At 40.7% G+C, this 16,633-nt stretch overlaps 1 protein-coding gene across 1 annotated transcript in view; it reads left to right on the forward strand.

Annotated features, from left to right (window-relative positions):
- LOC135717477 (peripheral plasma membrane protein CASK-like) overlaps positions 1-16,633 on the forward strand; it is an 850,957-nt gene that overhangs the window by 802,895 nt on the left and 31,429 nt on the right. The window lies entirely within an intron of this gene.

A 16,633-nucleotide genomic window follows, 5' to 3' on the forward strand; every position in this document is an offset into this window, starting at 1 on the left:
TCCCATACAAGCAGGCGAACAAAAATAATTCCATAACTTTTACCGCATCCTTGAGGTTTTCGCTTGACAATTGCCCAATATTTTTCGATCGGTCTGAACTCAGGGCAATTCGGAGGATTAATCTCTTTGGCGACGAAATTAACATTGTTTGCAGCATACCATTCTAGTACCTCCTTAGAGTAGTGGCAGCTGGATAGATCCGGCCAAAACATAACGTTGGTTTTGTGTTGCCGAATGAAGGGTAAAATTCGCTTTTTCAGACACTCTTTAATGTAAACCTTCGACGTCATTGTGTGAGATGTGATGAAAACCTTGCTTTTAAGGCCACAACTGCAGATTCCTTGCCAAATCATTAGTTTCCGAGCAAACTTATCAGCAAAAACAAATTTATACCTAGAAGGGACACCCCCACGACCAGTTGCTAGGTAAAATTTTCGTCCGGGGATTTGTTTATAATCCATTTTGACATATGTTTCGTCATCCATTAAAATACAACCATCAAATTTCGTCAAATCTCGCGTAACATTTGAATAGGGCCTATGATCAAAATGTAAACAAACCGATTTTTGATATCATTCTGTAGCACTGGTAATTAGCTACCAGTCGTATAGAAATGTTCCGCATTATCGATAAAAATCATTAAAAATAACTTGATTTTAAAAACGGCCGATCCACGAAATTTTTCCAATCATTCATGCTAAAACGGCCTAACCTCGGGCCTAACATATATTTTTTTTCGTTCGATGAGGTTCCATTCATAAGCCTAGCGACGTAGAAGGGCCGATGATTGAAAAATTTCAAATCAAAGCTAGGCCCTACTGCTTGAGGCAGGGCCGATGATTTATTTGACGTTAAGAAAAGGCTTAGCAAAGGGCCTACAATTTATGATGACAAGCACAACGGCTTAACAAAAAGGGCCTAACCATTTAAAGATTCACAAAAAGGCTTATTACTGTGATAATAAATTTTTATCGATTTTCATGTATTTTTGAAAACGTTTCGCATGTTTTGGATGTTGTGTACTGAGATATAGTTACTATTGTTATTATGAACAATATAAATGCCTAAAATACTTCAATTTATTTATATAGCAATTAAATACTGGCGGAAAAATTTACAATTCATTTTCTAGATTGTTTACATTTTGGACATAGGCCCTTTTCAAATGTTACGCGAGAAATCTCGTTCGTATAGTAATCGTGCTCGCTTTTTGGTCACTAAATTTTGTTTCAGGGAGCGATTCGGATGTTTACTGGCACAAAAAGACTTATATCCTTCTCTTGAAAGGATGTTACGCACGGTGGAAAAGTTGGAATCGCATTTCTTTGCCAAATCACGTGTGGAGACACCTGGGTTGATTTTCACGGACCTCAACACCTTTCTCCTCAGCTCTTTGTGCCACTTTTATGATAGATGCGCTGTGCTCTATCCACACTCAGAGTATCCTTGTAACGTTTGATTACAAGACTCACCGTTGATTTTAAGAATTTTAACACTTTTGCTATTTTTAAGGCAGACCATGACCACAATTAATTTTCTTTTCTCAAGTTCCATGATCCGTAATTTCGGGATGCGTCGATTGATCGAGCAAAACTTTTCACCAATTTCTTCGTCAATGAAACATCAACAAATGCCAGTTAAACGTTTTTTGTTCCAATCACCAGGGGCGCGGTGGTGTATTAAACCGTGCGTCCAGATTTACTTTGAATCGAGCTTTATGTCTAACCTTTATCGACAATTCCAAAACTCGAGGCAGCCCCGCTTAAAATTTGCTTCCGAAGTCGAACGTTTAATCGTAGAAGGCAGCATATTCCAATTTACCACACCTCTGACGAACATTGTGCTTGCGTAACCTGACGTGTTGTTCGGTGCAAGGATCAAATTTTGCGATCGATGGCTTTGAAACAAGTTGGTGGCAAGTTTCCACAAAAATACACAAGATCGTTTTTTTTTTTTTTTTTACTAGTTCGTTTATTTACTAGGCTCAGTCGTGTGTGACACTTTGCAGACCCAAAATCAGTAATGTTTGAATTTACATTTTAAATAGCAGTAGTTTTAGGTTAGTATTGGGTACCAATTACTCGTGGCGGGCTCGAGGTTAATGAGTAACAATTTCGATTGGAAGGATAATAAGACTGGGACACAATGGCGGGAAATTGTTTGGAAAGGAGGGGGCGGTCACATCAAACTCTAACATCAGACAAACAAAGGAATTCGTAGATATGTAGTGAAGATCGTATGTAGTGAAGATCATGTGTTCCCAATACATCTCTTACTTCACGGAACGGTTGTCTACCTCGGGCCACTAGGGTATCCAATAGTCGTGCTCTGGAGGCGTCATTACCCGGACAATACCAAACTGCGTGATCGATGTCATCATAACCGGTTCTGCACCTACATATATTACTGTCAACGAGGTTTATTCTATAGAGATGTGCGTCTAGCGAGTAGTGGTTGGACATAAGTCTTGACATCACTCGAATGAATCCCCGACTTACATCCAGCCCTTTGAACCACGCTCTCGAAGAAACATTTGGAATAATGGAATGTAACCACCGCCCAAGAGAATTGCTTGTCCAATCGTTTTGCCAACTTAAAAGAGAACTCTGACGTACTAATGGGAAAAATTCATCATGTGAAATTCTTCTATCATAAATCTCGCCTTGTTGTTGCCCACCTTTGCGAGAGAGTCTGCCTTCTCATTGCCTGGGATTGAGCAATGTGAGGGGACCCATACAAGGGTAATTATATATGATCTTTCGACCATCAAACTCATCTGCTCCCTTACCTTTGATTGGAAATAAGACGAGTGCCTACCTTGTTTCATCGACCGAATAGCCTCAATCGAACTGAGACTATCCGAGAAGATGAAGTAATGGTCTATGGGCATATCGGAAATCATCCCCAATGCGAAGTTGATTGCTGCTAGCTCAGCAACATAAACGGAACAAGGTTCCTGAAGTTTCCGAAAGGCGGTTGAGTATTCATTGAAGACACCGAAGCCAGTGGATGCATCAATGCGTGATCCATCAGTGAAAAATTTTCTATTGCAATTGACTTGTTGGTACCTACACAAGATCGTTATGCATACAAATTCTGCAACGAGCAACCAATCAGATGACTCACTCTTGCGTACCGATCAAGCCCATAGACGAAACGGACACAGCTATTAAGTGACCTGCCCATGTAGTTCGCGTGACATGCACATGCAGAAGATCTCCAAACAGAAAATGCGGCAGTATTAGAGCTTTGAACATCTTAAGCCGAACATTCGTGGGTGCGGCAGAAGCTGTACTATAGAGCGTGTGCAGACAAGCGTAGATTTTCCCGCATTGCTGATTAATTAGTCCATCCCACTCCAAGTCAGCTTGAAACACGAAACCAAGATTTACAGCTCTGTCGGTCCATTCAATGGGTTGTCCTTTCATGGAGATAACAGACAGCGAATCAGTGCGAACAGAGTTACGACGGCGTCCCTTAACGAAAATTGCCTTGCTTTTCGACTGGTTCACAAAAAGCTCGTTACGATCAGACCATTCAGTAACTCTCTCAAGGTCTTCGTCCACCATTCTTATTAGCTCACAAACACACGGGCCAAACCGTCTTATATATAGTTGAACATCTTCAGCATAGATTTGAATTGAGCACCATCTTAGCACCGTTGGGAGATCGTTAATGAAGCAGCAAAACAACAAAGGGCCGATCACCGACCCTTGTGGTTCGCCAGATGTTACCTCGCCATTTTCAGAACATTGATTGCCACAAAAGACAGTTCGAGTTCTTCCAAGTAGGTACGAATCGACGAGGCATACTGCACCAGGGGAAACATTGAACTTCGTCACGAGTTTCGAACCAGTGATGCAAAATATCATGACACTCACGTGACACTCAGGTGACAGCAAATTCATTGCTCAATAATCATTGCAATGGTGATATTGAACCTACGACCAATTAATTTAATTTGAACAATTAGAAGTTTGGAACTGGAGTGCGGGATGCTCATTATGCCCCTCTTACCCATATGCACGATTAAAACTGTACAGACTTGAGCGTGCTTGGGGTCCACGGACTAGATTTGCGTTGGTAAGAAAGAGAGAGTGAAAAGTATTAGTTGTGACTCTCATACCTACGCAAACCACAACCAAAATCAGTAGACCTGTCAAAATATAAAATGGCTGGTGTCTGTACTAGTAAAACGGCCGTAATGTTGACTTGTTAAATTTTCGAACCAAATTAAAAAGAATGGTCTTGATTAAAAAGAAGGCTTGCAATTCAAGTAATTTAACAAATAAATCGAGTAACAAGGGTACCGGTGCAAAACAAGGATTATGCTTAAACATGCCTAATTTTGGTCTTTTAGACTATTGCAACCAATTTACTGAGTATTTTGTGCAGCGTACATATTTATTTTTTGTTTTGATATGAGATTCCGGGGCAAAATACGCTCAAAACATGCATTTGAATCAGTTTTGTCCTTAAGACTATTGTAATCCACTTTCTGAGCATCTATTTTTTTTTTAATATTGAGTTTAAATTCGGAAAACTTTTATATTTTATTACAAAATCTGACTTAATTGACCCTATGCTCTCCTATAAATGTAATAAATAAATTTTTAAAAGGCACAAGCTGACTACTAGAAGACAAATTGGCTATGACTGATAAAAGGTACTGACTATTTGGATCCGTGAAGTATCATAATGGGACAGAACTACAGAAAATACGAGATTTTGGGGACAAATTCTTGATATTTTTCTCAAAGGAAGTCATATGTTACAATGTGTGGTTTGAGCGGCAGACAATTTGCTGCCAAAATTCCCACTGTGCATTATGCAGTTCTCCTCATTGTTCTGCATCAGCAGTTCTTTTAGTCGATGCGTCGTCGACTTTGGAAAACAACCGTTTCGTGATGAGTGTGTGAGTGATGACCACGTTTTGCGTCCATTGCTGCAATGGAAGCGCTCTGACCCCCGTTGGCGTAACTGCCATACAATGAAACCACTGGAAGCGGCTTCAGTTCTGATGGAGGGGGCTTTTTGGGTAGCGGAAGATAAAGTGTTTATTGTGTTGTATCTTTTGACTATAGTTTTATGATGTATTGTATAGTGACGAAGAATCCTCGGCACTGTAAAGTTAATTCGTTTGAGCCTTATCAAATAAATTAATTATAAAAAAATGAAGCGTTTTAAATGAATAATTTTTTGAGCAGGCTCTAACAATTTGAGATATTCAAGAAGATAAAAGTCTCTCACAATGCTTTCTTCCGAGCGCTTGCAGGACATACTTTTTGCGCGAACTTGAGAATCCACCGATCCGAGTACTCCTCGCTCTCGTTGTTTGAAGACCGGTTACGCATCCTTCGCGCCGTGTTCCAAAGCGTATTCATCGACGTTTCGCGCGATAAACCGTCCACGAATTGCCGCCAGTATCCGCGTTTCTTGACTTTGATGAGGCTCTTGAGTTCGTGTTCAAGAGTCGAGTACGCTTCGAAATACTCGGGTGTTCCGCGTTTCCGGAAAAGCTTAAACGCGTCGGACTTTTTACGATAAACCTCAGTGCATTGCTGGTCCCACCAAGGGGTAGGAGGTTTCCTACGAAAAGACGTTCCTGGAACCGGCCGAGTTTGAGCTCGAAGCGCGCTGTCCAAGATTAGATTGGAGAGGAAGTTATATTCCTCCAACGGTGGAAGCTCTTCTACCGACGACACGGCTTCATCTATCGCGGTCTTGAACGTTGTCCAATCGATATTACGGGTGAGGTCGTACGCGACGTTAACGGATTCCGACGAATTGAACCCACTGGCAATCGAAATGCCGATCGGCAAGTGATCGCTACCGTGGGGATCCTGGATCACATTCCACGTGCAATCCAACGATAATGAATTAGAGCAAAGTGTGAGGTCTAATCTACTTCCATTTGAGGATGGACCAGCCAGACGTGTTACTTCTCCATTGTTAAGAATTGTCATATTGAAGTTATCACAGAGGTCATATATCAAAGTAGAACGGTTGTCATCATACAGTTCCCCCCAGCCTGTACCGTGGGAATTAAAATCTCCCATAATCAACCGTGGAGTAGGAAGAACTGAACAGATATCTGAAAGTTGTTTTTGACTAATCGAAACTGGGGAAGGAATATACACAGAAGCAATACAAAGGCTCTTGCCTTTAACAAAAGCCTGACATGCGACAACTTCAATACCTGGAAATTGTGGAAGATTCACTCTATAGAAGGAATGGCACTTTTTGATCCCCCAAAGTACCCCGCCTCCACGCGAATTCTCACGATCCAGTCGAATAATGTTAAAATCATAAAAAGGAAGATCAGTATCTGAAGAGAGCCAAGTTTCACAAAGAGCAAATGCATCACAATCATTATTGTGAACTAAAAACTTAAAAGAGTCTAATTTAGGAATAAGACTTCGACAATTCCACTGTAGAACAGTGATCAAATCCCCGAACTCGTTTGGAAAATTATCCATCGAAGGAGATGATTGCTGCAAGGAGGGGCCACTTCAATGTCAACTGCTTCAAGAGGGTTTTCACAGTAGGAAGCATTGCCAGAACAATGCTTTTCAGAGGATCAGAAATATCGAGGTAATTGAGGATACTGTCCACAATGTTATCAAATGAGAACAACCCAGATGAAGCAGGGGCTTGTGTTCTGAAAATTGGGGCATCGGGGGTTTTGGATGTCCCCGGGAGAGGTGGAAAATCCTGGGTATAATCAGTTCTGCGGAATCCAGGAGGAGTAGAAGTCTCCTTTTTTCCACCACTCCTTGATTTGGGCAAGCTGATTTGGGGTTCTTGATCTGCAACTTTCCACGAACGGATGCGTTTTCGTTTCCGGGCAGAACCTTCCGGAAAACTGAAAGAAACTCCCTCCTCATCCAAGTCAGAGCCAGACTCGTCATCTGACAAAAGAGCGAAGGGATTTGTTTCGTTGGTCGATGGCTTGGCTGTCTTAAGCATTTCTGCAAAAGACCGCCTGGAACGTTCTTTAAGAGAGCGCTCTAGTTTTTCCCTGCGTTGTTTGTACACCGGACACGACGAGAGACCATGAGGAGGACATCCTTTGCAGTACACGCATTTTGGTGCCGTGACTGTGCAAGCGCCATCCTCGTGCTTCTCCCCGCATTTGGAACAGCGTGCCTTGCTGCCACAGTGAGAGGCCGTATGTCCCAACTGTTTGCAGTTTTGGCAGATCATGACCCGAGGAACAAACAAGCGCACAGGTAGCCGAAGTTTTCCCAACTCGATGTACTGAGGAAGGGCTGAACCAGAAATGGTCACGCGAAACGAGTCTGTGGGGGTAAAACTCTTTTTACCCTCGCTGACAGATACTGAGCCCTAAGATAAAAGTCTCTCACAATGCTATCTTCCGAGCGCGGGCAGGCAATCATTGTGATTATTAAAAAAATCGGTATTAATCGATTCAAAATCTAAAAAATCGATATTCTGAGAAACCATATCTATCAAGGTATCAAGTTCGGTATAAATAACGATAAATCCGAATATCTGGCAACACTGGTGTAGATAGATGATGAGAGGTCCCCTCCCAGAGGCTTATGTGTGCAGGCACTGAAGTTATCTCAAAATTGATTAGAATTTCACACATTTTAGCAAAAACCAAGGTACTCAACATTAAATACTCAAAATTAAGTAACCGCTACTCAGTTTCTGCCACTCTCAGTGGACGTGTCACAAATTTCACACATGAATATTGGCACATAGTATAATATTCATTCGTACCCCTATCGAACTAAAACCAGACAACCCAGAAAATGCGAATCCGTGACAACTTCATACCTCCTCCCATCACGTTAAATGCAAAATTCCATTCGTTCACTTCAAAATGGCAGACTGTTGCAGCCAAGGTATCACTTTGCCACCTACGTTCAAGAATGGCTCCATTCAAGAGTCAGACCCGACGGATAAACTGGGATGCAATAGATAGTAGGTTAACCTTTGCTCCTCCTCATACATCGCCAGTACCGACCATCTCGTCACACCATCGACCGGATCCCAGCAATTACGATCCTTCTTCATCTTCTTCTTCTTCAACTGGCAAGAGACGGTCTCCTGAATGAAAGACATTTTCTCATGTTCCCCAAAGTATGTGTGTATGTGTGTATGTGTGTGTGTCTTTGTGATGGGGCACGATTGTAAGAGAGCAAATTTATGCAGCAATTCTTCCCCGGGAAATGGATACAATAAATCTGGCCTCAGGAATGTCAACCATCTTTCTTGTTCTATTGCCGGCAGATCCTCACTGTGTCGTATACGTCACTGTCACTGGGGGATCTGCCGGAAGGGATTATCCAACGGAGCGAACACCGGTAGTCTTCGGTCAAGAAAATTAAATTTTCGTCCACAACCACCCACCCTTTTTTGACAAGATAGTCTGGAGAATGTATTTCAATTTGGTCCGAATTTTACCCAATCAAAAGGTTACACCACGAACGACGAATGAAAAGAGGCATGCTAATGATTGTCACCGACTGTCGGCTTTCAATTAGTGCGTTCGTTAGGAGTTTTTGTCGAGAGGCCTCCTCCGGAATGAGACAAAAGTTTCCCAAAACACTCGAACTCGGCTGCTAGAGGGGTAAGCAGACCAACATTTTACCATGCTTGTTTTCTTGTTTCTTATGAAATTGTTTACAGCTACTTGTAGTTCTGAAATTAAATTATTTAACGAAATGGCAGAACCTACAAAAACTGACAACCATTTGAGAAAATAACATTTTTAAAAAAACATTAAAAAACTGGAACGCCCCTCACCAATGCACAGCATTCATAGCAGTCCCATTTTCCTGGTTTTGACTAATAAGAAAACGAAACGAAACTGGCAGTTTCGTTTCCAGTTTTGTTTGCCTCGCCTTGAGGTGCAATTTACTTTGATGCATTTTCCAAAAATTCAATCCCATTTTTATTTGACGCACGTCAGATTGTAAAATAACTCACCTCATTACGTCTAACGAGAACTTTTTGCGTCGAAAATAAATGGGTTTTGATTTTTCGGACATCGCACCAAAGTAAATTGAACCTTAAACTGAAGTGCGAAAAAATCCCACCAGAATGAACTATTCAACACAATGAAAGAAAAATGCAACCGAAAGCAAATGAGACAGTGGAGGAAAAGTTTTTTAATTTAAGAAAAAAAAAAGTATAACAACTCCGCTTCCCGAACCAAACAAAGGCCGCACTCCGATCTGAGTTGAGGAAAATAGGCTTATTGTGTCGGTCGGTGCATGTGGTTGGGTGAATGGCAGGAAGCCACCTTGTGCATGAATGCCATTGGAAGATGTTTAATTTTTTTTTTCTTCTTCTCTGTCACTCTTACAAAAAGAAAGGAAAGTTTTTTTTTGTCGGAAAAAAGATCTGCGTGACAAATATTTTTTTTTGTTAAGGAAAAGTTGTTTGAGTGGGATCAGTTGCATCAGTGATTCATGGCTTTGCTTCGTAGGAGGCTTCATTTGGCGAAAAGTATAATTTTAAATGGGGATGGGGTAATATGTTTTCTATTCAGTTTGGGTGCTATAATATAGCGGGATTTATAAATTTTCAGATCAAGTTGATGGTAAAAACCTAAATTTATCCACCTATGGTAAGATCTGACCCTTTTACAGTCCTGTAATGGTTAATTTAGTAGTGGTTATGCACTTACATTTGCTATTGCCTCTTTCTTCTTAGTTCTTCTTAGAAGAGATGGGAAATTTGTAAACAACATTTCAGATGTCAGAGAACTGCGTGAAGTTCAAAGATAGTTGCAGAAATTCAAGCAACTTCGGAGATCTTCACAAAACCTCGCACAATTTCACAAATTCTAATTTTTTATGAATTCTATTGGAGTTCAGGAAACTTTTTCATGGAATTTTGAGGAAGAGCTTCATTAAACTTTGATAAAATTGTGTGAAGTTTATTAAAAATTGGTGCATTTCCTAGAAATTTTGCGAATTTCCTAGATATTCATGGAACTTCTTTGAAGGCAGGATTTTTTATTTTACTCTAAAGAGCTTCATAAAACATCATCAACATATTGGAAACATAACATTTCTGGGCATTTCGTAAAAGTGTACAGAACTTAGTAGTGGTTCAGCAAACATTGTGTGGAAGTTTTTCAAGTTGGCCCTTTTTACCAGTTAAAGTACCTTGGATCAGGCCTCCGGAAATCTCGCGCGTACACAAATGCGACAGCGAGCTGTGAGACGGAGCCTCGGCAGACTCTCAAATCTATGGTGCGCTACATTAATTGTACAAAAGAGAGACCAGAACAATGCGCGCGACAAGCTACACGCTCTCAACAAATTCGGGCGTATCAAATTCAATTTTTGACATAGGACTACGTCTGTGATTTCTATATGGGGGTTCACTTTGTGAAAACCAAAAATGGAACATGTCACAAAATTATGAAAGATTTTGAACGTTTATAACTCAGCTGCCCCTGAACAAATTTCAATAATGTTATCACCAATCGATCAGAAATATTTCTACGCATCTGTAAAATCTCATGTTAAATTTATGACTTTATTATGCAACTGTTGCTACGATAAATCAAATTATCACCGATGGCCTGCGAAAAGCGATTTCCCTAACACAGATTTAAAAGTTGAATTCCATCCGTTCTCATCAAACGGTGTTTATTCAATCACCGCGTGGTGAGCGGTGGTGTTCTCTAAAGGGTGTCCACGATGAAATTGCCACACTATGAAATTGCTCTAACTTTTTAACCGTTGGGTAGAATTTAATGAAAATTTGGGTGGATTTAGTTCATAGTGCATTATTTACATCCTGCAAGTTTTAAAGTCCTGTGATCAAAACTCGCGAAAATGGAGTCGAAAGAACAGCTCGTCCGTGATAAAATCTTGCGCATTCATCACGAGAACAAGGATCTCTCGCATCGTTCCATCGCTAAAACGTTGGGAATCGCGAATTCCACGGTGTCGCGAGTGATTAAGTGGTTCGAGGAACGGTTGACCACCGATCGGAAGCCCAGAAGTGAAGGAAAAAGTATTCCGTACAACACCAAAAACCACAACCGCGTAGTTGGGGCCTTCAACCGAAATACGAGCGCCTCCTTTAGGGATGTGGCTAAGAAGCTGCACCTAAGCCGAAGTTTTGTCCAGAAGGCCAAAACTAAGGCTGGGCTTCGAACGTTCAAGGTACAAAAGGCCCCTAATCGCGACGAGAAGCAGAACAAGTCCGCCAAAACCCGTGCCAGGAAGTTGTACCTCAACATGCTGACGAAAGTTGAATGCTGCATCATGGACGACGAAACATATGTGAAGGCCGACTTCAAACAGATCCCCGGCAACCTGTTTTTCACGGCCAAGGATAAGTTCAGCGTTCCGGAGCATGTCCGCACTCAGAAGATGTCCAAATTTGCGAAGAAATTCCTGGTTTGGCAAGATATCTGCACGTGCGGGAAGCGGAGCGCACCTTTCGTGACCCAGGACACGATGAACGGACAGGTGTACATAAAAGAGTGCCTCCAGAAGCGGCTGCTTCCTCTCCTGAAGGCCCACAACGTCCCAACAATCTTCTGGCCGGATTTGGCCTCATGCCACTACTCCAAGGACGTGCTGAAGTGGTATGCGGACAGTAAGGTCAATTTCGTGCCGAAAATGTTCAACCCTCCCAACACTCCGGAGCTCCGCCCCATCGAGAAGTACTGGGCGATTATGAAGCAGCTCCTTCTTAAACGACCTAAGGTAGTGAAGACAGTCGAGGAACTGAAGAAAGTATGGGTTTACATGCAAAAAACGGTTGATTCACAGGTTGTTCAGAATCTTATGGCCGGGGTTAAGGCCAAGGTGCGGGCATTTGCGTATGGACTGTAAATAAAATACGAGTAAAATGGTAAAATGAAGTTTAATAGTTATTTCTCAATCCCTGAAAATTTGATGGCAATCGGATGAAAACTCGAATTTTGCGAATCAATTTTGTGTGTGGCAATTTCATCGTGGACACCCTTTAGGAACACAACGAAAGGCTCCCCGGAAGCAGCTATCCATCAAAGCTGCCCTTCAAGCACTGATAGGATTCAGCCCAATCACTGTGTGAAAGACTGCCTGCAATCAGCGAGCTGCAGCCCACATATGAACATCCATAGAAGAAGGCAAAAGCCGTACCGCTAATGATCGGAATCAGTAGCTCTTCGTGAGTCGCTGTGAGCCATCTATGTCAAGCGCGTCACCCTCATTCCAAACAACATACAACTCATCAGCATCATCTGTGCTTAAAACACTTATATCTCAGCATTACTCAACCATCACGACAAAACGGTCCTTTTCAGGTCCACCATAAATTAGTAAAAGAGTTTTTTTGTACATTTATCAAGGTCATCAATCGGACGTCAGTTCCCATAACAAGATAGAGCTGGAATTAGGGCGTAACAGCTTTGGTAAACATTGACTTATTTCGATGATGTCTTGAAAGTCACAGCTCGCCCACGCAAATCAACATAATCATCAGGTAGGGTAAGACTTCCCCTACCCGACGGCAATGTTGGTTTGCGTGGGCGTGCCTTGAATTCCCAAAAAATCATCGAGAGAAGTCATTGTTTACAAAAGCTGGTACGGCTTATTCCAGCTCTATCCAGATATGTTTAAATCTAACATACCATGTTCTTGAAGGCAACATTGGGGGTGCAATTTCAAAAACCAAAGTCGCTCACTGCATGAAAATGGTCTGATTTTGATTCAGAGATGATGGATTGCAATTCTTAATACGCCAATCGATAGGAATTTCTTCTACGACTCTGTTTAAATTAAGACTTTACCATTTTTCAAAATGTCACTATTGAAAACGAATGTGCAATTATTGCTATGATAGTTAAATTATCACCATTTGCCTGCGAAAAGTGATTTCCCTAACACAGATTTCAAAGTTGAATTCCATCCGGTCTCACCAAACGGTGTTTATTCAATCACCGCGTGATGAGTTGTGGTGTTCTCCAGTACACAACGAAAGGCTGCCTGCAAGCATGAAGTCATGGTTTCATTTTACCAGTAAAGGAAGCCATCAGCCTTTAAGAGGACTGGCTTCTGAAGCAACGTGAGGATTCTACTTGGAAAAACAAAGTTCGGCCATATTTCAAGCTTACTCGTCTTTTTATGGAGGAAAATTATTTCATTTTCAGAGGAAATATTTATAAACAAACTAAAGGTGCTCCATTTTTATGTGAATTGTTCATGGCTAACATAGAAAATACTCTGAAGGATAGGAATTTGTTTCCCAAATGTTGGTGTAGATACGTGGATGAAATTTTTAGCATTGTCAAAAGGGAAGATTTAACAAAAACTTTGGAGACCATAAGCAACGTTCACAAGGACATCAAATTTACTCACGAAGAAGAGAGAGGCGGAAAACTCCCCTTCTTAGATCTTCTCATCATCAGGGAAACGTCTTCGTTCAATTTCGAAATATATAGGAAACCAACAAAAACAAAGAGAGTAACACCAAGCACTTCAAACCATTCCCATCAACACAAAATGGCCGCTTTTGACCACATGGTTCACAGGATGCAAACTCTTCTTCTTAGCGATACAGGCAAATCAAAGGAAATAGCTCACATTTTTGAAATCGCTAGACCTAATTGGTATCAAGAAAAAACAATTCAAGCAGTAATCGATGAAAGATCATTTAAGGCATATTTCGACAACTCTCAAACCAGTAGCTGAAGCCTACTAGGCCTAGATTTCGTATTCAGCAGCAGGACAAATCAGCTGAAGTCACTGTTAGGATCAACAAAAGTTTCAATAAATGTCTTAGGGAAAGCCGGAGCCTACAAAATCTCTTGACCATATTGCAATAAAATCTACATTGGTCAGACGAAAAGGACTTCGGAAACAAGGTTCAAGGAACACATCGCAGAGGTAAAAAAAAGCTAACAAATTGTATTGAATACCTGTCAAACAACAAAACTTACTACGGCAGCAACTGAATTCTTCAGATGTGTTAGTGCTCTCAGAACAGTTCATACCAGTCACCATGATGCTGAATAGAAACAAACAATTTGCGGCCACAGATTTCCAAATAGTCCTAGTGTTAGTACCGTGGACCCCCGCTAATCTGACAGTTCTTAATATGCACACTTATCTGCACGCCGTGCAAACTAAACATTGCTCAAATGTCATCTAGCACGTGGAGCAGAGAAAAGCGATATGAAACGTTGCGAAACGGAACGCAGAATCCAAACAAAACATCAAACAAGGCTACCAGAAACTCGCTTCTCTGATGGTCATAGGGTTACTAGAAGTTCAAATTAAAAATCAACCCAGTGTTGTTCAGATTAACGGGGGTCCACGGTAAAAGCAAAAAAAGTTTCCAATATTATTCTACACGAAGAGTGACTCAATATCAATATCAATATCAGCCGATAAATGGAAAGCGAATTCAGGTTACATAGCATTTCATTTTATATACACTTAAAGTGCGCAAATGGCCAAGGTGACGGATTCACATCTCCTCAAAAGCTTAATAGAGGCTGTATAATAAATAAAAAAGGGTGAAGGGAGAGGTGCGTTGGTGTTTAATTGAAAATTCTTTAAAAAAGTATATACATACATCATAAACAAGTGAAGATCAATAGTACCCATTCATGGTCTTTTTGATAAATACGATAATGCATTTATACTGGAAAACGATTTATTTGAATCACATAATTCATAAAACACTTCGTCAAAATTTGTTTCTTTTTAGGTTTTACAGAAATCCACCATTTTCAACATATCAGTGTTAAGGCGAATGAACAAAATATGTTTGAGTGCCTCTTCTTTCAACTGAGTTCTAAACTTGGTTAGAAAAATCGACAAGGCACTGATAGTGCTTTCAACGCTAACTTGCGTGCATGAGATTGTCAGGATATTCGAAACTAAAGAAAACAAATTTGGCTTGGTGGCTTTTGATTTAAGGTGGAAATCAGTTCGAAAAATTCAACTACATACAAACTCATACTTTCGAGTGTATGTGTGTTTGAGAGACACTACTGTAATTACCCAATTTTACGTGGATTCCGGCGCACAGTGAAAATTGGGAATACCATTAACAAAAACTTAAAATACCTACCTTAGTATACCGCTCACATCAATCTGAGTTTTAATCTTTTTCGATAAAAAAGCTGCCCATTTCAATTGAGGCACGCCATCATTTTATTTTGGGCCGCCAACGCACACCCTCTTACTACACTACACTAACACACTCCAAAAAAGCAATGTTTTGGTTCATTGCTCATTTTTTATGTTTCTCAACACTTTTCGTTCTTGTACACGGCTTCACGTTGTTGGTCTATGACTCAACTATTAATAAAACGTTAAAAAAATCCGCGGCGACTAGCACAAAATCGCGAAAACTTCACCAAACGAACTTTGCGAAAATTTGGAAACGTCGATCGCTTCCCCCCGGCGCCGTACTAGCACTTTCCTGTTGTTTAATTCTCTATGCATTGGTCTGGCAGTCAGGCTTGTTGTTTCTTTTACTCTCGCACTCTTAAAATGCAAAATGTTTTACGTCATCATCATTGCCAAACACCAGTGAGAAAGGGAAAAAATAAAACACATGACCAGTCCTATTTTGTTGGCACAGTCTCAGAGGGTGTGTGTGTTTATTTTCAGTTGGGATGATTCACAAGGTTGCTAGAATCATTTCACCGAATTCAAAATAAAACATCAATTCTCAAATGAATGTTGCGTGAGGATTGCGTTAAAATTGAAAGAAATATTGATTGCGATAGCTTATTACGCGTAATAATGCATTTCTACTTCGTTAATGATAATGTCGAGTACTAACAGAAATTATGACTCAATACTAATCTGGCTTTTGGCAGCACTGCCAGCTGACTAATGAATGTAAAAATTATGCTCAATTCGTGCGTAACTTCTTCGTGTTATGGGCGCAGTTTTTGAATCAGAGATAAAAATGCCACATTTAACGAAGGCAAAAAGGCGGCTTTAAAACACGAAGCTTAAAAGCGTAAACACAGGAATCCAGTATGTGAAAGCGTGGCGATGTATAATCCAGAACCGGAACCGGAAAGCGATGAGGAGTTTGAAGAGATCCTGAACATTCTTTCTGAATCAGATTCAGCATATTCGGTCAATAGTGAGGGCAATGAATTTGAGTGTTTTTTTCAAGTTTAAAGATACAAATGTTGAGAAAGGATAAAAAACTTCCGAATAAACTTTATGGACGGATAAGATGCAATCTCAGTGATTTTGAAATAAAGAGTAAATATTATCTGAAAATCACATATTGAACAAGCTTATACACAAAAAATGCCATTATTTTATGTTCTTTAATCAAACATATCATCGTCGAAGGACCATTATTGAAATTGGAGCTTCTTTCGGATTTCGGATCCACAAATTCTAGATTAGACCATAACCGTAAACTTGAAGTTGGTGTTCGGTGTGTCTATACTAGCATTAATTTAAATAAAATACTTATTCATATTAGTTAGGATCGTCCATTAACTTTTTTCTCTAACAAATCCGAGTTATAAGTACACAGAGGAGGGTCCCGTGGCGTAGTTGGCTACACGTTTGCTTCTCAAGTGGATGGTCATGAGTTAGATTTCCAGACCCCCCCCCCCCCCCACAGCCTTCTATAGTCGGAAGGAAAGTAAAGCCGTTGGTTC

Source organism: Ochlerotatus camptorhynchus, unplaced genomic scaffold (genome assembly GCF_037179485.1).
Source record: "Ochlerotatus camptorhynchus isolate MF236.1 unplaced genomic scaffold, CSIRO-AGI_Acam_v1.1 ptg000056l, whole genome shotgun sequence".
NCBI classification, from domain to species: domain Eukaryota; kingdom Metazoa; phylum Arthropoda; class Insecta; order Diptera; family Culicidae; genus Ochlerotatus; species Ochlerotatus camptorhynchus.